Raw genomic sequence first — 25,479 nt, 5'->3', positions numbered from 1 at the left:
AGGTAAGTAAGGAATTTCAACTGTCATTTCTGGGGTCTGGCAGTATTATTGTTGGAAAGAGTGGCACATATGACATTAGCCATATTTGGGTCTGTATCCTGCCACACTGACAGCTGCCTGTCACAGATTAGATTTGCCTCTTCTGAACCACACATAGCAGTCTTACTGGTGTTGTCATCTGGGTAAATTACCATACACTTGGTTCAGACCTATACATGCCATCGCGTCACACATTGCATACATTTAGCTGAGGTCATGGATTACAGTAAATGTACAAATGTTACATATGAAGAAGGTGATTTATTTACAGGTGCAAGTGTATTTCCAATGCTATACAATGTCCAATTCATAGGCCCCATAAGAGACCCTGAGGCATTTATTGCACAATCGGAGTCCAGGGGTGAGGGACATGTTAGGAGAAGTGTGCATTAGTGAAGAGGTGTCCAAATTGCCAATAGGTAAGATTTGAGACAATGACAGTACATAGCAGACAAGTCAAGAGTGGTTGAGTGAAGGGGTCACACTGCCTGCTGATACTGCCCATGTGACACAGACTGGAGCTACTGGGTGGTTTTCCTTGTGAATGTTGTTCCTTCCACAGTTTCATCCTCAGGTGTGTGTGGTGCCTCCTGTGCCACGGGTGGTGCTGTTGAGGTTGAAGGGGCCACACACACACATCAGGGGATAGAGATGGGGAGTCAAAGGTCCTGGCAGCTGCCATTTGTGGGAACACATAAGGCATCACTGCAGCAAGGAGGAACTGCTGATTTCTCAACACCACAGCAACATCTCAGTGGTAGACAGCCATGTTTTCCCTGAGGGAGGCCACATCCCACTGTATGGTCTCCAGGGTATTCTGTATAGCCCCCAGCCTGTTGCCTAGCATGCTGCTGCAACTTTGGGAGGGCAATTGTTGAAGCCTTTGCCTTATGACAACAGCTATGTTATTTAGGGACTGCTGGAGCCCACGTAGCGGAAAGTGAGTGCCCCTGGTACCAGCTGAGTTGTCCTTCATTAGACTGAGGCACCCCTGCACTCCCTTTAGGCTGCCTGGCATGGTCCCCATCCCCTCCAGTACCTGCCTGACCAGCTCCTGCTAGACTCCAACCACTGTCCTGGTGTGATGTTGGTGTCCTTGGAGTCCAGGGCTATTTCAGGACGGGCTGGTGCTGTGTGTTGGTAGATGGATGGTTCATATGGAAACCGTGCAACAATGGGTGTCCTTCATGTAACTGGAAGTGGTGTCTGGAGGAAACCTAGTACATCTTGGAGAGTCTCCTCATTGATGGTCGGTAGCTGGTCATCCATGTCATCTGTAAAATCCAGGACAGGCAGGTCAGCAGGAGGTAAGACATCATCCGCTGCAATGAGGTAATGATATGTCAATCTTTTATTGTGGCGGTTGTTCACAGGGCAGATCATTTACTTGCTAAAGGAGGCCCAGTGACATGTTACAGACCCCAGGCTGTAGTTGTATATCATGTGTAGCATTGTGCATCACACATGGGGCAACCTTACAAGGTCTTCATGCTTTGATCCCACACCACCTACTTCCTTGCAGGCTCCTTGTCCCTGCCACTGACACCATGGTGGCACATAATTTGCCTTCCTATTCACCATGGTAGACATTACCACAGTAGTGTTATGTGTGATGGCACTAGTGCAGGATAGCACAGGTAGGTCCATTGCGTACAATGCTTGTGTTACATTCTCATCTACCTGCAGCAGGCCCCACACATGTACTAATTGGAAGTGACAGTGCAATCATTACCACCGTTGGCATACACAACACACAGGGGACAGCCCTACACACTATGCGATGCACTACCACTCACAAGGCCATGGACAGCAATACCTAACACCAATAGCAGAAACCTGAGACCCACAGATCCCTGCCCAGTAGTAGATGCCCACTAGCATGTTTGGGGGTGGAGTGCTTCAGCCTCTGCCCAACATGGAACCTACCCTACAATGTCCGGCCTGGCCTAGGGGCACCCACAGACACACATCCCTGACCACAAGACCACCCCTCCACGCGCAAGTAGTATATGCAGAACTGTACTCACCCCCTTGTGGCAGCTATGATGCCCTCAAGGGCCCATCCAGCTCCGGATAGGCCACCGCCAGTATGCAGAACATCCGGGGGTCAGGGTTCGACAGGCACCCCTTCCTCATTGGGAGGCCATCCCCAGCTGGGCTTCCGCCGTCTTCCTTGCCCAGCGTCTCAGGTCCTCCCACCGTTTTCAACAGTGGGTGCTCCACCTGCCGTAGACCCCCAGGGTCTGCACGTCCTTGACGATGGCAGGCCGTATACCCTTTTTCTGATGGGCGCTGACCTGCAAAAAAATGGAAGTGAAAAAAGGGATCAGTCATACCTTCCGGCCTGTTACACCCATGACCCACCATATCCCTCCCATCCGCTTACGTACATACATTGCCCACCATAAATGCTGCACACTGCCCAGAACCCCTCCACCACCCCCCTTACACGAAGCCTTCACACACATCACACCATGCATTCATGCCCCATGCATCGTGCCTACAGTGTACTCACCTCTTGGTCTGAAGGCCCATAAAGCAATCAGTACTGGGGTAGGACCACATCCACCAGTTTCGCCATGATCGCTTCCAGACACAGGTCACAGCAGCACTTGCAGTGTAGGTCCTCTCCTGTTGAAGGTCAGGTAACAAGTGAGTAACCAGATAGAAAATGGCAGTCACGTCCACGGCGGTGTGTACCGTCACCACCGGCGTGCATCACCATTGGCCACTGAAACCCATAGGGCCCAATGATAACCAATGAGGAGTTGCACAGCGGTACTCAACTGCACTCCCGCAACAGCACGCAACATCAGCAGCATTACCTCATTTCCACCTGTCCCTCCACACAGGACAGGTGAACGCCATTTCAGGGGGGGCAGGACATGCCACCTAACTGCGTCACAGCCGACATAAGCACATTTTGGGAATAAACACAAAGATACTGTTTCTGTCACAACATCCAATGCATTGTACATTGAGGAAATGTTAAGAACTGACCAGATGCTCATCGTTTTGCCCCCTAGAGTACAACCGCTGAGGATGAATAGGAGATGGGGATATCCCCCTATGTACAGACCACTGGTGAACTTGGCAACAATGGAGGATAGGCACATTATCCTCACCTACAGACTTGATAGGGCCACAATCCAAGAGCTGTTTGCCCAATTGGAGCCAGACCTGATCTCAGCTATCCGTCAGCCCACTGGGATCCCCCCGCTTGTGCAAGTCCTATCTGTGCTCCATTTCTTAGTGAGTGGCTCCTTCCAAGTGACAGTGGCTATGGCAACAGGAATGTCCCAGCCAATGTTCTCAAACGTGCTGACCAGAGTGTTGCCTGCTCTGATGAAACACATGCGCAGATACATTGTTTTCCCCCAGGTGGAGGATTTTATCACAGTGAAAGCTGACTTCTATGCAATGGGACATATCCCCAATATTGTTGGGGAAATTGATGGTACACATATTGCCTTTGTCCCCCCCCGGAGAAATGAACAGGTGTTCAGGAATCAAAATAGCTGTCACTCTATGAATGTGCAGATAGTGTGCCTGGCGGACCAGTACAGCTTCCATGTGCATGCAAAGTATCCTGGGTCTGTGCATGATGCCTATATTTTGAGGAATAGCATCATCCCAGTGAGGAATCCTTACATTTCTCATAAATAGGATTAGCTATCCTAGAGAAATTCACAATTACACACAATGGGAATATTGTGAGGCTCTGCCTCTTGAGAGCCATTCTAATTTCAGAAAGAAATTCCCTCACTTCCAGAGTGCTGATAGATCGCACCCTTTAGTCTTTTATTTCATTCAAATCCCACAGCAGCTTCCAAAAATTCTAATCACTACCAATGAGCTGAATTTTTCTACTGAGTTTAGTCAAAACCTGGCTATTGAGGGATATGCAAAGCAAATGTTGATGTAAAAGGTATTTGGAGACCAAATCATGGCAGATCCAAGGGAAACAAGCCTTATTTTGGGCCTGTATAATAATAAAAGAAATAGGTGGTCATTCTGACCCTGGCGGTCTTTGACCGCCAGGGCGGAGGACCGCGGGAGCACCGCCGACAGGCCGGCGGTGCTCCAATGGGGATTCCGACCGCGGCGGTAAAGCCGCGGTAGGACCGGCACCACTGGCGGGCTCCCGCCAGTGTACCGCCGCCCCATTGAATCCTCCACGGCGGCGCAGCTTGCTGCACCGCCGCGGGGATTCCGACCCCCCCTACCGCCATCCAGATCCCGGCGGTCGGACCGCCGGGATCCGGATGGCGGTAGGGGGGGTCGCGGGGCCACTGGCATGGGCATTGCAGGGGCCCCCGTAAGAGGGCCCCTACATGTATTTCACTGTCTGCTGCGCAGATAGTGAAATACGCGACGGGTGCAACTGCACCCGTCGCACAGCTTCCACTCCGCCGGCTCGATTCCGAGCCGGCTTCATCGTGGAAGCCTCTTTCCCGCTGGGCTGGCGGGCGGTCTGAAGGCGACCGCCCGCCAGCCCAGCGGGAAAGTCAGAATGACCGCCGCGGTCTTTCGACCGCGGAACGGTAATCTGACGGCGGGACTTTGGCGGGCGGCCTCCGCCGCCCGCCAAGGTCAGAATGAGGGCCATAATCTTTTTAAAGAAAACTACCCAACAGACTATCTCTGGCTGGGATTCAGAACAAGAAGGATTTAAATAAACCTTTTACACCAAAAGCCAGTCTGACCATGTTCAATAATAGGCAAATCTAAACAAAATATTATAAAATCAGCCAAATAATATGATACAAAATGGAACTTATAAATTAATCCAATTTCCTATTAAAGGTTCAACCTTTGGACTTGTGATTCTGAATCCTGTATGCGGAGTTTCTTTTCCAACAGTCCTGGACCTGAATCCAATCATCCTAATCCATTGCATAATATGCAAGCACACCTGTAGCAGCTACCACTTATAGTGTAGGTAAGCTATGCCAATAATGGCTAGAACATTCTAGGCTTTCAGAATTGAAGGAACACTTTTCCTTAACTGATGAAAACTTCCTTCTTAAAAGAACAAAGTGATTTCTTGCCACAGGAAAATGTGGTATTTATTATGAATTTAACAAATATTCGGAGAAAGAAGCTGCAGAAAAAATAGAAAAATAGATCAAGAAAACATTTTTTAAAGGTATTGGCAAGGGAATGCACACACTTTCTAAGGGAGAGTACTCATTCAATCATATTCTGTCTTCTACCTTAGACTTCATAAACAGAAACCTGGGCTTACTACAACATGGGCAGGTTCAGTTAAGAGCAATCATGCAATTAAAATGTGCAGTACAAATGCTAAGATCAGGTTCCGTACCTTAAGAACTTCGCAATGAAACAGCCCTGTTTGAACCATATGTTTTTACACTCAGGCAAAAGAAAATGGCCAAGAAAGAATCTACATACACACTATCTAGTATAGAATATGTTGGGGATGCACTATTTACAGCGATCGTGACCCCACAAATTACCTGGTTAATACACAGTACTATTTTCTTGCCCATTACAATGTTTCTTTTCCACAACTCTCAAAAATATAAATCTATGGGCTAGTGTGGAACTATGCACAGTTCAAAATTGTTCCATTCATGGAAGTTTCCTTTTACCCACATCTGTTTAAATGAAAGTGAAGCTGTCCCTACATACAATAATACAGTAAATTACAGAAATCCCTTTGGGCACTCCCTTCTGTGTGACACCATGTCGTTGCATGGACTGTCTAGCACATTGATACCAGGGTTAAGTTGTGTTTTGTTGGTTTCTCCAATTACACCCATCCACATATATCATGAACTCTTAAATAATAATTCCGATTTATTCCTGACAAATTTTACTTGCTGTAAGTTGGAACCTGGCAAGCCATAATTGATGACAGTTTCAGAAACAGTACAGTATACTCAATCAATCAATCAATCAAACCCTGAGGGTCTCAAGGCGCTTTGGGGGAGTCAAGGGGGAGGGGCAAGGAGGGTCACTGTTTGAAAAACCATGTCTTGAGGTTCTTTCTGAAGAGCAGGAGGTCTTTGGTTTTGCGAAGGTTGGTGGGGAGGGAGTTCCAGGTTTTGGGGGAGAGGTAGGAGAAGGACCTGCCGCCTGTGGTTGTTCGTTGGATGTGGAGGACTGTGGCTAGGGCAAGGTCGGCTGATCGGAGGTTGAGTGTGGGAGTGTGGAAGTTCACTCTTTCGTTGAGGTAGGTTGGGCCGGTGTTGTGGAGGGATTTGTGTGCGTGGATTAGGATCTTGAATGTGATTCTCTTGTCTATGGGGAGCCAGTGAAGGGATTTGAGGTGTGGTGAGATTCGTTAGTGGCGGGGGAGGCCAAGGACGAGGCATGCAGCTGTGTTCTGGATTCTCTGGAGTTTGCGTTTGAGTTTGATTGTGGTGCCCGCGTAGAGGGCGTTACCGTAGTCTAGTCTGCTGCAGATGAGTGCATGGGTGACTGTCTTCCTGGTCTCTGGGGGAATCCATTTGAAGGATTTTTTCAGAGTGCGGAGTGTGTGGAAGCAGGAGGAGGTTAGAGCATTGATTTGCTGTGTCATGGGGAGGGAGGGGTCCAGGATGATGCTGAGGTTGCGGGGGTGGATGTGGGGTCTCAGTGCGGTGGGCCACCAGGAGTCGAGCCATGTGGTTTTGTTGGGGCCAAAGATTATGATCTCGGTTTTGTTGGAGTTAAGCTTGAGGTGGTTAGTTGTTATCCAGTTGGCGGTGTCAAGGAGAGCAGCGTGTAGGTTGGTTTTGGCGGTGGTGGGGTTGCGGGTGAGGGAGAGGATGAGTTGGGTGTCATCTGCGTAGGAGAGGATAGTGATTCTGTGTGATTGGAGGATGTTGGCTAGGGGGATCATGTAAATGTTGAAGAGTGTGGGGCTGAGGGAGGACCCTTGGGGGACTCCGCAGATGATCTTGGTAGCGGTGGAGTGGAAAGGTGGAAGGCGGACTCTCTGGGTCCAGTCGGTGAGGAAGGAGGTGATCCAGTTTAAGGCTTTGTGGCGAATTCCTATGTTGTGGAGGCGTGTGCGGAGTGTGTGGTGGCAGACAGTGTCAAAGGCTGCGGAGAGGTCTAGGAGGATGAGTGCGACGGTCTCGCCTTTGTAGACTTTGGTCCTGATGTCGTCAGTGCATGCGATGAGGGCGGTTTCCATGCTGTGGTTCTTGCGGAACCCGGATTGTGAGGGGTTAAGAGTGTTGTTTTCTTCGAGGAAGTGGGATAGGCGGGCATTGACTAGTTTCTTGGCAACCTTGGTGGGGAAAGGGAGGAGGGAGATGGGGCGATAGTTGGAGAGGATCTCTGGGTCGGCTTTGTTTTTTTTGAGGAGAGCTGTGATTTCCGCGTGCTTTTGGGGGTCTGGGTAGGTGGCGGAGTCGAAAGAGGAGTTGATTATGTCACGGAGTATGGGGGCGATGGTTAGGCTGGCTTTGTTGTAGATGCGATGTGGACAGGGGTCGGAGTGGATGGAGTTCATGTTTTGTTCGGTTTCTTCGTGTGTGGTGGGGGCCGAGGTGGTGAGTGTGGTGGGGGGCCATGAGTGGGGGTTGAGTTGGGTAAGTGAGGGGTGTGTGTGGTGGGTGTGTGTGGTATGAAGCTGTTGTGGATGTCCAGGATTTTGAGGTGGAAGTGGTTGGAGAGGGCGTCACATAGGGGCTGTGTGTGTGAGGGGTCTATGTTGCTGGCTTTGGGTTTGGCTAGTAGAGTTGTTGTCAAGGCGTGTCTTGTAGTGATCTCTTTTGGTAGTGCGTATGAGTTGGTGATGGGTGCGAATGGTGGTTTTGAGGGTGGAGAAGTTGGTTGTGGAGGGTTCTTGTCGCCATATTTTCTTTTCTCTTTCTATGCTTTGAAATATCATAAGGAACATTGCTTGCTCAAGTATAAGCAATTAAACCAATTATTCTCTGTTCTGCTACAAAAAGAAATCCCTTTAACTTAAGTGCTTGAAGTTTACAATCTGAAGACAGCCGGATCTGATTCAGAAATTCAGAGGTTGCTACAAATGCAGTACCCAAAACATTTTGCTGATACCATGCAAATTATATTTCTTTTGTCTGTGACAACTGGTGTTGTACATCTTTTTACACTTATTGGATCTGGTCTGGTGAGTGGATTTAAAGCTATATTTCAACTGATTCCGTCATTTTTTCATTCTCTGTGCCAGTCATTTAGAGGATTTCATATCATCATATTGCTAATCGGTTCTGGTATCATCATTGTTCTGTTCCAACAACAAAATCAGCAGAACAAAGCTGTAGAGATACTCTAGCATGCTACATGGAACTCGGAAAACTCTGGATGCTCACATTCCATAAAATTGATGTGTTTGGAATAGCCCCTGGTGGTTTATCTTAATATGAAAATGATAATTCAACCTTTACATAAGCACCAAAAGCAATGCAGAGCCATGCATCTGCCCCTTTTACAAAATGCTACTTATGACAGAGGAATATCAGCTGTGTCACTTTTCAACACAGCTCTCGATGAATGGCTTGATTCATTGTCATCTTTCGAGCACCCTGGAGAGGAGCAACCATTATCATTGAGTGCTTCAAATGAGCAACTAAATTGGTGGTCCATAAAATACATAAATTGACAACTATGAACACACTCTGCATGGTTTCCGCAAAGATCACACATATGCTGTGTTTGCAGCCAATGATCTCATGTCCTCCGGTGAAGAATGAAGAATGAACTCAGCATGTGAGCTGACCAATGACAACGTATACACTGAAAAACCCAAATGAACTAGGAAATGAAGAAAACATTTTTCCTTTTTTCCCTTTTTCTTTCTGACCTATTTCACAACATCAGTGATGTGTTTGATCTTCAACATGCATAAAACGCCTTTAATATATTTATTTACCTGAAATAATGCAAGGCTTAAATGGCGTCATGCTTCGCTTACTACATATATTGTTTTAGGTTAATACATATATGACATGTTCTTGCCTACTTTTTATGCTTCATTTTCAGTATTTGATATTGAATGCTTTTTTACTGCATTTTATATACTTAGCCTGATTAAATGATCTTTTTACTGGAGGTATTTTGTAATTTTAGACCACGCTAATTCAAGAGTGGATTTCACTGCTCGATAGCCAGTACAAGCTGGGGATGACAAAAAGACACTAAGGTTCGGCTCCATCTTATGTACGCCCGGCTTCATCTTGGTTAATGGAGGTCACCATCTCCTAACCCTTAAACAGTGGAAGACACCCTCTTTCCTGATTTGTGCAGAATTAATGTCAGTCTAAGAATTGTGATAGTATCAAGTCATTTAACTAATCACATAGATTCAACACCGGATGCCATATTCGTGTGGATCAAATGTCTACTTTTCACCATGTCAAGGCTAACTAAGAACACATGCAGACACATAGTCAAACCAATGTAGTCTGAATTGATGTAATTTTATCCTTATGCATCCAGGAAACACAGGATGCACATAATCTATGTCAGGCATTTCTCAACTTATGTCAGAAATTCAAATTTTAGATACGATTAGGTATATAAGGACTACCATTTTATCACTTATCAGTAGAGGTCCTTTGTCCAGATTATCATCCGAGATTGTGCAAGAGATAGTCTCACCTTCTGCTAGCACACTTCACACTTCACTGAAGCTACATTTCACCTAAAGCCTATAAAACCTAGTCTTGGAGGAAGACAAAACCTATGCCATAGTGTTTGTTTTCCTGGGAAATCTGTCTACATGCCTCGGCTGATTAAGACAACATTTGCTGTTAGCCAGGTATACAGTGCATCTCTTCTCCCAAAGAATCTCTAGACTGCAAGTGAACTTTAGACTGCATGTGGCTCTGCCTTCCATGCTCTCTCAGAAAAGTGCATAGAAGTAGATGTTAGGGTGTTAGTGTCTGGTTGACATTCTAACCATGTTAAAAATGTTCATTTTATTCTCATTGTTTATAGCATGCCTTCTTGCTGTTTTATAATATTCTGTTTTGTTGCTTTGGATTTACTAGAAAACAGATTATTCCCATACTAATAAATACTTTTGACTTCAAGGAGTTCAGTCTTCTTAGAAAAGTCTGTGTGTGATACAGTAAATAACGCAATTAGGTTTGTTACTGTTAACTCAGTGTCCCAGATCCCTTTGTGGTATTGTTAGTAACCCAAAGCAATAATTCTATTTCAGTTACACATTGAATAGTGTTCTGTGAGGCAATAATAAACTGTCTTTCCCATTCATCGTTGGCGCAATGAACCAAGTTCACCCATGTTACCTGTGGGTGGGAAAGCATACTTTGCAGAACTATGTCAAGGTGGTAGCTTACCCAACAGTGGGATTTGAAGAAGTTATAAATCCACCAGTGATGATTTCTTTCAGGCTCACATGATCTTGTTTTTTTCTTACATTATCTTGATTTTAGACACAATCTATTAGCGCTGACAGCATAAATGTCAGACATGAAAGCATAAAAAGACATTGTGTGATTCTGAATGAATGTACAAGGCTGTAACAACTCACTCTTGTCCTAAGCAGGCTAAGACTGGCACAATCACATACAAATCTTCAATAAACCATTGCAACTATATATAAAACATTACAAAGTATCACCTGTATCTCCCATCTTTAATATCCGCTGTGTTTGCTGCTCAGCATGATCTCAAGATCAAGGGGTCTGCACGTGGTCAGTGCATGCTTAGTGAATGCTGCACTAATATTCATGCCACTTAGCCACTTTTAGAAATTGGGTCTATAGTTGGCAGAGATATGTACCCTGTCCAAGTGGGGACCACTGTCCTAGTCAGGGTAAGCCAATTATACAATCTAAATGAACATGTGCCCACCCTCTGGAAGCTCGGCAGAGAGCAGGCAGGCTTAACTTAGAAGGCAGAGTGTAAAGTATTTGTGCAACACACACACATCAATCACAGTGAAAACACCACAAAAAGACTCCACACAGGTTTATCAAAAATGATTATTTATCTAAGTAAATCCAGACCAAAATCCAATCAATAAATCAAGAGTGGTGCACTTGGAAAGAAATTAGGTCAGAAAGCAATATTGGACTTAAAGCATTGAGAAACCCATCAATACTTCTGATTTAATATCTGTGGAGTCCTCCAGATAGTAGAGGAATGATTAATCTTGTGAGATGCAAACTAGCAGCGCTATTCCATGGAAAAGCATCCTAGCTGGTTCAAATGCTATTCAAAGTAATGTGCTCCAGAGATATTAGTGCCTGAGAAATCAAGAATGAGGGCAGGTTTCAGCTCTGTGGATTTGCTGTAACATTGGAAGCGCGTGTGACCTTCTACACAAAGTTTTATGGGGTGGCTTTGCATGCTCGGGTTGAGTCGTGCTGCTGTGCAGTGTCCTGAACTGCAGGCGGAGCTGAGGACTTGAGTCCACATGTCAGCAGCTTTGCACACGGAGCCCCGCACTGATGGGCTGAACCATGGTGGTGTAAGGTGTGTAGATATTGGACTAGTCAGGAAGTTCCTCAGCCCCAGAGAGAGGACCTGGCAGGTACGCTCTCAGCACATTACAAAATTGAGGCAATGAGATGCAGCCCCCACAACACCTTAGAACCCTAGTGGTGTCTCACTGTGTCATCTCAGCACACTTGGCCCCTGGACAAGCTTGCAGTAGCAGGAGTCACAATGGGAGCGCTGTGCTCAGTCGTCAATGATCTGAAGTCCCAATGGTGATATTATAGGTTTAGGAGGTCTTTGATGTCCCTAAGACTTCTAGGAAGAAAGGGGGCATGCCTGTAAGCCCCTGGAGATACCATAAAGGTGGTTTTTAGTTCTTGGAGTGCACAGAAGAGATCAGCAGGGCAGCACAACAGGGCAGAGCAGTGGTTCCTGGGAACAGTCAAGTCTGACAGATTGGGGATCCTGGGATACAACACTCTTCACCCCGGCAGGTGTTTTTTAAGTCCTGAAGTGAACTGATTTAAGCACACAGGTCCCCCTTTATGGTCATCCCCGGCTCTAGACTATCAGTGGGAGATAATCAGCCCCTTTGTTTTGACTCTGGTCACTACCCTTTGAAGTGTAAGTGTGAGCCTTTCCAAACCTCCTCCCCAGGAAGGCCCATCAGTATGCAGATGAATGGAGTATCCTGTGTAATGGGTGTCTGGAGGGAATGCACAAGTGTAACTGTCACCCAGCCTAGGTAAGACGTGTATTGGAGCTAGGCTGTATTACATACAGGATAGTCAGAGCAGAGAAATGCCTTTCTAAACGTTACGGCCCATATTTATACTTTTTGACGCAAAACTGCGCTAACGCAGTTTTGCGCCAAAAAAAATTAGCACCGGCTAACGCCATTCTGAAGCGCCATGCGGGCGCCGTATTTATTGAATGGCGTTAGCCGGCGTTAGCCGACCGGCGCTGCCTGGTGTGCGTGAAAAAAAAACACGTACACCAGGCAGCGCCGGCGTAGGGAAAAATGGCGTTTGGGCGTCCAAAAATGGGGCAAGTCAGGCTGAGGCAAAAAAATCATCTTAACCCGATTTGCGCCATTTTTTACGACGCCCATCCCCCATTGAAATGACTCCTGTCTTAGCAAAGACAGGAGTCATGCCCCATTGCCCAATGGCCATGCCCAGGGGAATTCTGTCCCCTGGGCATGGTCATTGGGCATAGTGGCATGTAGGGGGGCACAAATCAGGCCCCCCTATGCCACAAAAAAAAATAAAAAAAAATACTTACCTGGACGTACCTTAATGTCCCTGGGGTGGGTCCCTCCATCCTTGGGTGTCCTCCTGGGGTGGGCAAGGGTGGCAGGGGGTGACCCTGAGGGCAGGGGAGGGCACCTCTGGGCTCATTCTGAGCCCACAGGTCCCTTAACGCCTGCCCTGACCCAGGCGCTAAAATCCGGCGCAAATGCAGGTTTTTTAGACCCGCCCACTCCCGGGCGTCATTTTTGCCCGGGAGTATAAATCCGACGCAATAGCATCGCAGTCATTTTTTAAGACGGGAACGCCTACCTTGCATATCATTAACGCAAGGAAGGTGTTCACGCAAAAAAATGACGCTAATTCCATGAACTTTGGCGCCAGACACGTCTAACGCCAAAGTATAAATATGGAGTTAGTTTTGCGTCGAATTTGCGTCAAACAAAACGACGCAAATTCGGCGCAAACGGAGTATAAATATGCCCCTACATTTCTTAAATAGTGATAATAAATCCAACTCTACCAGTAAAAAGGATTTATAATGATCATTCCAACGGTACTAAACATGATGCAGCTACTCCTCTGAGATCAGGAATTACAGTTTTAAAGTATTTTAAGAATTCCCTATGCTGGCCTGCGAGAGGGGCAAGCTTCACAGAAAAGAAATACAACTTTGGGAGCTTTTCATTACCAGGAAATACAAATATAAATGTCCTGACTTTTGCTTACATGGCACCCTGCCCATGGACTACCTGGGCCCTACTGTAGGGGTGAAGTATATGTAAGATAAGTGGAGTTTAGGGCTTGGCAAGAGGTTTAAAATGCCAAGTCAGGGTAGCAGTGAGACTGCATACCGGGCTACTTAAGTGGGTAGCACAATCAGTGCTGCAGTCCCACTAGTAGCATTTAATTTACAGGCGCTGGGTATAGAGTATACTACTTTACAAGAGACTTATATGTAAATTAAAAATGCCAATTGAGAATACAAAAACTTTGCCATGGTTAGGAGAGAAGGACTTGCACTTTAGCACTGCTTAGCAGTGGTGAAGTGCTCAGAGCCCCAAGGCCAACGATAAGATTCAGCAGCAAAACAGGGGATAAAGGCAAAAAAGTCTGGGTTAAGACCACTCTAAGGATGTCAGGTCTAGCAGCTGCTTCACCAGCAGCCAAAGGGCCCAGTCACTCCTTCCTGCATACCCCCCTCAATCCCCTTGTTGGAGGCATCGAAGCCTCTTGCATGTATACTGAGCCACCCATGCCTTGTGGGGTTCAGGTTACTGGTCCAGCTCTAAGAAGCTAGTGATCACCCCCACAAAGATCTGCTAACAGCCTTCTGTGTATTTGCCCTGTAATCCTGGGCACAAAGCATTTCCCCTTTGGCCATCTCTCATGACAGCACTTCAGCTAGCCATCTAATGTGTGGTAGGCCACAGAGGAAACTTCCAGTGGTGAGCAATATCCCTGCATTCTACTCCCAAGGTCATGTCCAGGAACCGGTCACCCATTTTCTTTTTATGGCATCCTTAATACAACCCCAGGGGACAGATTTCAACTGTGTGCAGATACCTGTGGTTCAATGGGCACTGCAGAACTGTCACTACCTTTAGCCAAAAGAGGGCTAAAATCGGGCAGCCCCAGAGCATGTGTAAAAAATCCACAATAAGTGTGAGGTTTGCAGTATGACATTAAGGGGGCCATTACAACTCTGGCGGACGGTGTTAAAACGGCGGTAAGACCGGCAACAGGCTGGCGGTCTTTTTTATAGTATTATGGCCATGGTGGTTACCGCCATGGTCATCCGCCGCTTCACCGTTCCGCCCGCCAGGGTGGAGACGACCGCTGGGCTGGAGACCTGGGTCTCCAGCCCGGCGGCCGTCACAATACCACCGCCGGTATTTCGACCCGGCTTACCGCCGTGGATTTCCAGCGGTAGGAACCGCCATGAAATCCATGGCGGTAAGCCCTATCAGTGCCAGGGAATTCCTTCCCTGGCACTGATAGGGGTCTCCCCCACCCCGATTCCCTCCCATACACCCACCACCACCCCTGCCAACCTCCAAAGGTGGCAGGGCCCCCCTCCCCACGCCGACCCCCAACATCACATAACTCACACATACACGACACGCACGCAGGCACCACCAACACACATACACGCACACACACCAACATACATGTCTACATCCAAACACTCAGTCAGACACGCACACCCATATACAGACATAAACGGACACATCCATACATACATACATATAGACATACACGCACTCATTCCCAACACACGCAACACACCCGCAAGCATACACGCACTCACACCCCCCTCTATATACACAGACGCACACCCCCATGCACCCACACAACACACAACACCCCCCCACCCCCCTCCCCTAACGGACGATCGACTTACCTTTCCGTCGATCCTCCGGGAGGGGACGGGAGCCATGGGGGCTGCTCCGCCGACACCACACCGCTAACAGAACACCGCCGCGCCAAATCACAGGACGTGATTCGGTGGGCGGTGTTCTGTTGGCGTGGCGGTGGAGGTGGAGCAACCTCCACTTCCCCGCCGCCCGCCAGTATGTCTGTTGGCAGCTCTCCGTAGTAAAAAGGACGGAGAGCAGCCAACAGTCATAATACGCCGAGCGGCAAACCGCCACTACTGGCGGTCTTCCGCACGGCGGTCCCTCGGAGGTCTTGTTAAAAGACCGCAGAGGTTGTAATGACCACCTAAGCCTTTGTGGAATGAGATAGGCACAGTGCAAGCAATTGAATTGCGTGTACTTGAATCTGGTATTGCGAGTATTGGAGTCAGTGTGCCCCAGGATTGCGGGCCATTCCTTAACACACAAGGGGTGACCAATATGAGCCTCCAATTTAGCCTTCAGGACTGGTAATTCATCCTTTCGACCCCCAAGGTCAGGTCCTAGAATTGGTAACCCATAATCTTTTCAGGGATCCTTAATAAAACCCCAGGGGCCAGATTTCAACAGTGTTGAATTGCCTGAAGTTCAATATGCGTTTCAGATCTGTCATGACCTGTAGCAAAAAGTGGGCTGTAGTCAGGCAGCCCAAGACCAGGTATAAAAATCTGCATTAACCTGAGTACATCTAGCGCACATCAAGTCTGAAGTTTGCAGCATGACATTATGGGCCTCATTACGACCCTGACGGCGGGCGGTAAGCTGGCGGTAACACCGCCAACAGGCTGGCGGTGTTCCGTCAGCTATTATGACCGTGGCTCAATAGCCACGGCCATACCGCCGGCTAGTCCACTATAATCCCCAGGGCAGCGGTGTAAGCGCTGTTGCCCTGGGAGTTATGAGTCCCCAACCGCCAGCCTGTCTACCATGGAAAGGCTGGCGGTAAGGGGGAATTGGGGTGCCCCTGGGGGCCCCTGCACTGCCCATGCATCTGGCATGGGCAGTGCAGGGGCCCCCAGGCACAGCCCCATCGCGCATTTCACTGCCTGAATTTCAGGCAGAGAAATGCGCGACAGGTGCTACTGCACCCGCTGCACATCAGCATTGCCGCCAGCTCTATTATGAGCCGGCTGCAATGTTGATGTGACTTTTCTGCTGGGCCAGCGGAAAAGTCCAAATAGGGAGCCAGATATACCACCTGCACTGGCGGTATACTGGTGCCCGCAGCTTCCGTGGTCTTTGGCCAAGACCGCCGAAGTTGTAATGAGTTCCTAAGTCTTTATGAAGTGAGACAGGTGGAGTGCAAGTAATTGAACTGTGTGTACTTGAATCTGGTATTGCAAGTATCAGAGTAAGTGCGCTCCAGGATTTGGGGCCATTCCCTAACACAGAAGGGCTGACTGATATCAGCCTCCAATTTAGCCTTCAGGACCAGTAATTCATCCGTCTGCATGCTCATTTCGGACTTGTACAACTAAAAGTCCAATTGTCTGTCCCCTCCAAATGTTAAGATAATCTGCAAGAGCTTATGCATAGGGGGCTCCTGCTTGAGGGCCTCAAACATATGGCTTAGGTCTTCGTTATTGCACCGGGATTTTGGTGCCAGAGAGATTGTCCTTGATCACCAGTGCATTCAAAGACCAGAAGGAGCCCTCTGTGTAGCAGTACTCCACAGTCTCCACCCATGCGTCTGTCCCAGACAGCATCCACCACGCCACGCTGGGGCATACAAGGATGCTGGGCCTACTCAGTGGCACACTCCCCCTCAAGCATTTAAGAGAGATGTGGAGGATGTATGACTTACAGGTTGGGAGATGCTGATCCCCCAATATTAGTGCCACTAATGCTTCCTTCTGAGTAGGGTCTCTGAATTCCTCCAGCTCTGCCAGAAAAAGCCCAAAAGCAACTGTGGCATGAAGCCATTGCAGGTGAGATGCACAGTAACTTAATTCATAAATTGGGACCCCTAGCTGCTGAGGGCCTCTGAAATGTATGCAATGACATTCTGGAGCATCATCCATCACAGATCAGTTCCCTAATCATGGCATCCAGGGATCAAAACCAAGCCTGCGGTATCCAGATCGGGAGATTCACAAAGATTTGAGGTTCAGCGAAGGGGCTCCAAATGCCAACCTGTTATCATGGCGGTGGTGCTCAGTCAGCTTGAGAACTGAAGATTCTATAAGCTCTGTGGGCCTTTTCATTTTAAAGGTTGCTTCCAGTGCTTGGCTCATAGTTTCCGGTATTTTTCACACAATTTCCTTCTACTGTGCTATCTTACCCATGTTTTTCAATATTGGATGGTAGGTGTACCCACCAGTCCCATGCTCCTACATTAAATAATAAGCCCACAGTCTGCTATGCCATACATCATATTACCCTCCGGTTACTACACACCAAGAACACTCATTACTCAAGTTCCCACATACATAGCCAAGTAATATCCAAACCACAGTACATACTACACTGTCCTCTTGTTAAGCAAACTAGATTCATCAAATTTCTCAGTTATGAATTATGCCCCTGGGAATAATTTGTCAACAACCCTTCCTAAACTATCCAACTCTCAGGCATAAAGCTGAAGCTTTCTAACATCCAAAGCTCACCAAACAATGCGTCATGGTCCATCATAGACACCATTTTCTTTTTTAAGCCATCCAGTAGTGCTCATAAATGCTGCAGTAATGCATGCCTTTCCTAGTCACTGATGACTTAATTTAAAACCTGAAAATGCAAAAAGATGTTTTAAAATGTTGATCCAGAGGGATATGTAACCCTTTCAGCTGCTTTTATATCAGGAGAGATCACTAGACTTTTAACTGAAAGATAAGTGCTAAACTCTTCTCATTTACCAGCAGCATAACACAAAAACAACAGGTAGATGGTGCTGCGGCCCTTTTTCATTTGCATTTTATATGCTTTTTTTTTAAAGAGGTCACGTTAAAATACAAGTGGGATTCATTTCCTGTTACCACATACATTTTCGGGAATTTGCATACCATTTAAGTATTTGCACAGATGCTGGGAAACAAAAACACACTGGATTTGCCCCAAAATAGAAGGCCCTCAGTCACATGTGGATTTTAACAAGAGATGAGTTGTGCAAACAAAACAGGATAACAGCTCTAGTCAAAATTTTGAATCACAAGGGTTTATACCTCCAGCTTTTTTACCATGTAAAACCAACCACAAATTATTCAGGCAAATAGTACACATTTTGAGTTTGTGCATCTTTCAATTTGCAATTTCCACTTCATATTGTAAAACTGATTTACTAGTTGATATTATAGAGTGTGGGGTGACTTATTGCTATGATAGGGGATTTCTTAATGTGATTTCACCATGGCAATTTTATGTGTTGTCTGTGTTCGAGACATATTTTTTCTGTGTTTTCTAGTCTCAATATGACTTACCAAGTCCGTCCTTCGGTTTCTTCCCTCTCCTTGTCATCTCTTTCTCCTCTGGAGAGAGCTTCTTTAAGATCCGCCGCCCGCCAAAGTCCCGCCGTCAGAATACCGCTGCGCGGTCAGGAGACCGCTGCGGTAATTCTGAGTTTCCCGCTGGGCTGGCGGGCGACCGCCAGAAGGCCGCCCGCCAGCCCAGCGGGAAACCCCTTTCCATGAGGATGCCGGCTCCGAATGGAGCCGGCGGAGTGGAAGGGGTGCGACGGGTGCAGTTGCACCCGTCGCGATTTTCAGTGTCTGCTTGGCAGACACTGAAAATCTTGGTGGGGCCCTGTTAGGGGGCCCCTGCAGTGCCCATGCCACTGGCATGGGCACTGCAGGGGCCCCCAGGGGCCCCACGACACCCGTTACCGCCAGCCAGGTTCTGGCGGTCAAAACCACCAGAACCAGGCTGGCGGTAAGGGGGTCGGAATCCCCATGGCGGCGCTGCCTGCAGCGCCGCCATGGAGGATTCCCTAGGGCAGCGGGAAACCGGCGGGACACCGCCGCGGTCAGAATGCCCATGGATGCACCGCCAGCCTGTTGGCGGTGCATCCGCGGTCCCCGGCCCTGGCGGTAGACAACCGCCAGGGTCGGAATGACCCCCTACATTTTCTCTCTTTGGTTGTCCCCTCACTAGATCAGTTACCCTGGTAAGTCCATGCTCTAGTTGGGATGGGGGGGACAGGGACAGGGAGGCAATTATTTTGAAATCATCAGCATCTTATTTAAGGTGACTGCAATGCATTTGAAAGATGGGGATGATGGCTTACCTTCTAATTTATTGGCTGGGAACCTAAATGAGCGGCATGCTAGGACCCGAGCGTGGAGCAGGCATGATTTGGAGTTTCAGAGGCAAACTGCTGGACTGCAAAAGGCTTGTTAAGGGAAACCCTGTCATTGTATGACAGCACCACACATGGCAGAACCATGCATGGCTTAATGATGCGGGCGGAACCACAACCATGTCATAACCACGCATGCCTTTACAACTAATTTCATTGTAAAAGCATGCTTAGTAAAGGTATATTTGGTAACACCATACGTGTTTGTGTGTTACAACCCCCATTGCCCCTCCCCAAATCCTAAAACTTACCCTGTCCTAAAAGCTACTCCATCCTGTCCTAAAATTGACCCCAACCTCCAGTCCCCACCCTAAAACCTAAAAGCTAAAAGCTCCCATGTTCTGCCCTAAAACCTACCCAACCCTGTTCTAAAAACTACCCCGACTCCCCACCCTAAATCCCAAAAGCTACCATGTCCTGTCCTAAAACCTACTACATCCTGCCCTAAAAACTACCCCGACCCACCGCCATAAACCCTATCCTGTCCTAAAAACGATCCCACCTTGTCCTATAAACTAGCCTGAACCCTAAAACCTACCCTGCCCTAAAAACTACCCCCACCCTGCCCTAAAACCTAAAAGCTACCCTGTCCTAAAAACTACTTTACACTGTCCTAAAAACTATTTGACCTACCACCCTCGACCTAAACCCTAAAGCCTCCCCTTCACTGTCCTCAAAACTACTCTTCCCTAAACTTTAAAAGGTACCTTACCCTGTTCTCAAAACTACCCTGACCCCCACCATAAATCCTAAAACCTACCCTGTCCTAAAAACTACCCTGATCCCCCGGCCCCCACCATGAACCCTAAAACCTACCCCATCCTGTCCTGAAAACTACCCTGACTCCACCCCACCCTAAACCCTAAAACCTATCCTGCCCCAAAAACTCCCCACCTGTCCAAAAAGCTACCCCAGGCCCCTGTCCCCGACTTAAACCCTGGAACCTACACTTCCTTGTCCTAAAAACTACCCCAACCTCTCCTAAACCCTTAAATCTACCCTGTCCTAAAAACTCCCCATCCTGCCCTAAAAACTAGCATGCTCCCCCACCTCTGCCCTAAAACCTACACTTCTCTGTCCTTAAAAGTACCCCAACCTTGCCACACCCTAAACCCTAAAACCTACATAGTCTTAAAAACCATTGCTCCCTGTCCTAAAAATGAACCCAGTCACTCTCTACCCTAAACCCTTAAACCTACCGTGACCCCTCTACCCTCAACCCCAAAACCTATCCCACCAGGTCCTAAAAATGACCGAACCCCTTGCCCCCACCCTCAACCCTAAAACCTACCCCACCCTGTCCTTAAAACTACCCCAAACCCTGCACTCTAGCCCCAAACTCTAAAACCTATGCCACCCTGTCCATAAACAAAAAAAACACACACACACCCTGGCCACAGTTACCCGGCTGCTGCGTTCCCCAGTCACAAAATAAGAAGGTAAACCACCATCTCCTTCTTTCTTTAAGACACTCCCCTCTATGCTCTGTGATGCTTGTTTGTCTTGCCACTGTAGCTGATGTTTCTGATATTATCCTTCTTCATAATACTACTGTGAGAGATTGGGTTGTTGTTGATTGATTAGGGTGTGAGACCTGGTTGAGCAACAGCCACAGTTCTTTGGAGGATGAACCACAAAAAGTCACTAACTTAACCTGTGCTTAACCCTGGGTAGCTTGGCACAAAAAGCAGTCAGGCTAAACTTAGAGGCAATGTGTTAAGTAGTTATACTGTACACAAACAGCAACACATTGAAAACACAACACAATTAAAATCCCAAACCAATTTAGAAAACTAGACACACTTTTAATAAATTATTTGTCACCAAAACCATCAAAATCAAATTAGTAGATAAAGTATAAGGTATAAAATAGCAAGTCGTCGGTTTTAGAAAGTGGCCACCTGGGCACCTTTAGCACCACGTCCAATTGTCCAGGAGTGGATGGAGACCTCTTGGGGGTGCAAGACTCAAGCAGGCTGGGTCCAGGTCCAGGGTTCAGATGGTGGGAGCCTGTTATGTCCCTGTGGCTCAGAACAGGAGACCAGCGAAACCAGCACATGGAGTTACTTTTGAAGTCCTGGGTGCAGGTAGTGATGCAGGACTGTACAGCGGGGCTGGCCTCTGAAGATTCAAAGCATGCTCCAGGCAGCAAAGCAGTCCTTACAGGTACAGCAGTAGACTGGCAGAATGCCCAGCAAGTCACAGCAGCAGACAGTCCTTTGAGAGTCCTTCCGCAGGTCCAGTAGTAAAGTGAGGAGCAGGGCTGAAAGCCCTATTTATCCCGTGGTGCTCTTCTCCTAGAAGTTGGGTGAAGTTTTCAGAAAGGTTCTCTGAAGTTCCAGGAATTTCCTCCTTCACCTTCCCTGGCTCCTAGTTGGCTGCACTGACAATGCAGGGTCATTAAGCCTATTATGTGGTGGCCCAGCCTATTCAGTTGCAAGTGGGGCTGTGCTTAGCTCCCCCCCCCCAAACAAGTTGGTTAATGGCCCATTCAGGCTCTGCTAATCCCCCTATTGTGTGACTGAATGGGGTGAATTCACAAAGTCCCAACTGTGAGATACACCCAGTCATGTGGGCTAAGGCAGGTTACAGGCACAGAGGACTAAGTGCAGGAAAAGGCCAACTTTCTAAAATTGGCATTTTCAAACTTGCAATAACAAATCTGACTTTACCATTAAAGAGGGTTTGGCATTACACGTTCACAGACACAGAACATGACATATCTACCACTTCTGGTTTAAGAATTACAACATATTAATTTTATTAAGGAATCCCCAATGTTACCCTACAGGAGGTGTAGGCCTCTCAGTAGTGAGAAAAATAATTTGGGAGTTTTTTCTAAACTAGGGCATGTTAAACTAAAAAGTATATGTCCTACCTTTTAATTACACAGCACCCTGCACTATGAGCTACCTAGGGCATACCTTCGGAGTGACTTATATGTAATGAAAGGGGTGTTTAAGGATTGGCAAAGGATTTCAAATGCCAAATTGACAAGCCAGTGGGACACTGCCTTAAGGCTGCAATGGCAGGTCTGGGACAAGCTTTAAGGTGCTACTTAATTGGGTAACACAATAAGTGCTGCAGGCCCACTGGTAGCATTTCATTTACAGGCACTGGGTATATGGGGACGTTCATGTAAATTAAATATGCCAATCAGATTTATGCCAGTTGTTGGAAATGGGGTCTTTGGTTGGCAGTCAGGTTACACCCTGTCCAAGCAAGGACCCTCACTCTAGTCAGGGTAAAGGAGACTCACCCTCAGTTAACCCCCGCTCACCCCCTTGGTAGGTTGGCATATGGCTTAGGTCTTCGTTATTGCACCGGGATTTTGGTGCCAGAGAGATTGTCCTTGATCACCAGTGCATTCAAAGACCAGAAGGAGCCCTCTGTGTAGCAGTACTCCACAGTCTCCACCCATGCGTCTGTCCCAGACAGCATCCACCACGCCACGCTGGGGCATACAAGGATGCTGGGCCTACTCAGTGGCACACTCCCCCTCAAGCATTTAAGAGAGATGTGGAGGATGTATGACTTACAGGTTGGGAGATGCTGATCCCCCAATATTAGTGCCACTAAAGCTTCCTTCTGAGTAGGGTCTCTGAATTCCTCCAGCTCTGCCAGAAAAAGCCCAAAAGCAACTGTGGCATGAAGCCATTGCAGGTGAGATGCACAGTAACTTAATTCATAAATTGGGACCCCTAGACCCCTAGCTGCTGAAGGCCTCTGAAATGTATGGAGGATTCCCTAGGGCAGCGGGAAACCGGCGGGACACCGCCGCGGTCAGAATGCCCATGGATGCACCGCCAGCCTGTTGGCGGTGCATCCGCGGTCCCCGGCCCTGGCGGTAGACAACCGCCAGGGTCGGAATGACCCCCTACATTTTCTCTCTTTGGTTGTCCCCTCACTAGATCAGTTACCCTGGTAAGTCCATGCTCTAGTTGGGATGGGGGGACAGGGACAGGGAGGCAATTATTTTGAAATCATCAGCATCTTATTTATGGTGACTGCAATGCATTTGAAAGATGGGGATGATGGCTTACCTTCTAATTTATTGGCTGGGAACCTAAATGAGCGGCATGCTAGGACCCGAGCGTGGAGCAGGCATGATTTGGAGTTTCAGAGGCAAACTGCTGGACTGCAAAAGGCTTGTTAAGGGAAACCCTGTCATTGTATGACAGCACCACACATGGCAGAACCATGCATGGCTTAATGATGCGGGCGGAACCACAACCATGTCATAACCACGCATGCCTTTACAACTAATTTCATTGTAAAAGCATGCTTAGTAAAGGTATATTTGGTAACACCATACGTGTTTGTGTGTTACAACCCCCATTGCCCCTCCCCAAATCCTAAAACTTACCCTGTCCTAAAAGCTACTCCATCCTGTCCTAAAATTGACCCCAACCTCCAGTCCCCACCCTAAAACCTAAAAGCTAAAAGTTCCCATGTTCTGCCCTAAAACCTACCCAACCCTGTTCTAAAAACTACCCCAACTCCCCACCCTAAATCCCAAAAGCTACCATGTCCTGTCCTAAAACCTACTGCATCCTGCCCTAAAAACTACCCCGACCCACCGCCATAAACCCTATCCTGTCCTAAAAACGATCCCACCTTGTCCTATAAACTAGCCTGAACCCTAAAACCTACCCTGCCCTAAAAACTACCCCCACCCTGCCCTAAAACCTAAAAGCTACCCTGTCCTAAAAACTACTTTACACTGTCCTAAAAACTATTTGACCTACCACCCTCGACCTAAACCCTAAAGCCTCCCCTGCACTGTCCTCAAAACTACTCTTCCCTAAACTTTAAAAGGTACCTTACCCTGTTCTCAAAACTACCCTGACCCCCACCATAAATCCTAAAACCTACCCTGTCCTAAAAACTACCCTGATCCCCCGGCCCCCACCATGAACCCTAAAACCTACCCCATCCTGTCCTGAAAACTACCCTGACTCCACCCCACCCTAAACCCTAAAACCTATCCTGCCCCAAAAACTCCCCACCTGTCCAAAAAGCTACCCCAGGCCCCTGTCCCCGACTTAAACCCTGGAACCTACACTTCCTTGTCCTAAAAACTACCCCAACCTCTCCTAAACCCTTAAATCTACCCTGTCCTAAAAACTCCCCATCCTGCCCTAAAAACTAGCATGCTCCCCCACCTCTGCCCTAAAACCTACACTTCTCTGTCCTTAAAAGTACCCCAACCTTACCACACCCTAAACCCTAAAACCTACATAGTCTTAAAAACCATTGCTCCCTGTCCTAAAAATTAACCCAGTCACTCTCTACCCTAAACCCTTAAACCTACCGTGACCCCTCTACCCTCAACCCCAAAACCTATCCCACCAGGTCCTAAAAATGACCGAACCCCTTGCCCCCACCCTCAACCCTAAAACCTACCCCACCCTGTCCTTAAAACTACCCCAAACCCTGCACTCTAGCCCCAAACTCTAAAACCTATGCCACCCTGTCCATAAACAAAAAAAACACACACACACCCTGGCCACAGTTACCCGGCTGCTGCGTTCCCCAGTCACAAAATAAGAAGGTAAACCACCATCTCCTTCTTTCTTTAAGACACTCCCCTCTATGCTCTGTAATGCTTGTTTGTCTTGCCACTGTAGCTGATGTTTCTGATATTATCCTTCTTCATAATACTACTGTGAGAGATTGGGTTGTTGTTGATTGATTAGGGTGTGAGACCTGGTTGAGCAACAGCCACAGTTCTTTGGAGGATGAACCACAAAAAGTCACTAACTTAACCTGTGCTTAACCCTGGGTAGCTTGGCACAAAAAGCAGTCAGGCTAAACTTAGAGGCAATGTGTTAAGTAGTTATACTGTACACAAACAGCAACACATTGAAAACACAACACAATTAAAATCCCAAACCAATTTAGAAAACTAGACACACTTTTAATAAATTATTTGTCACCAAAACCATCAAAATCCAATTAGTAGATAAAGTATAAGGTATAAAATAGCAAGTCGTCGGTTTTAGAAAGTGGCCACCTGGGCACCTTTAGCACCACGTCCAATTGTCCAGGAGTGGATGGAGACCTCTTGGGGGTGCAAGACTCAAGCAGG

This window comes from Pleurodeles waltl, chromosome 3_1 (genome assembly GCF_031143425.1).
Source record: "Pleurodeles waltl isolate 20211129_DDA chromosome 3_1, aPleWal1.hap1.20221129, whole genome shotgun sequence".
NCBI classification, from domain to species: domain Eukaryota; kingdom Metazoa; phylum Chordata; class Amphibia; order Caudata; family Salamandridae; genus Pleurodeles; species Pleurodeles waltl.
Note: the sequence above shows the minus strand (reverse complement) of the source record.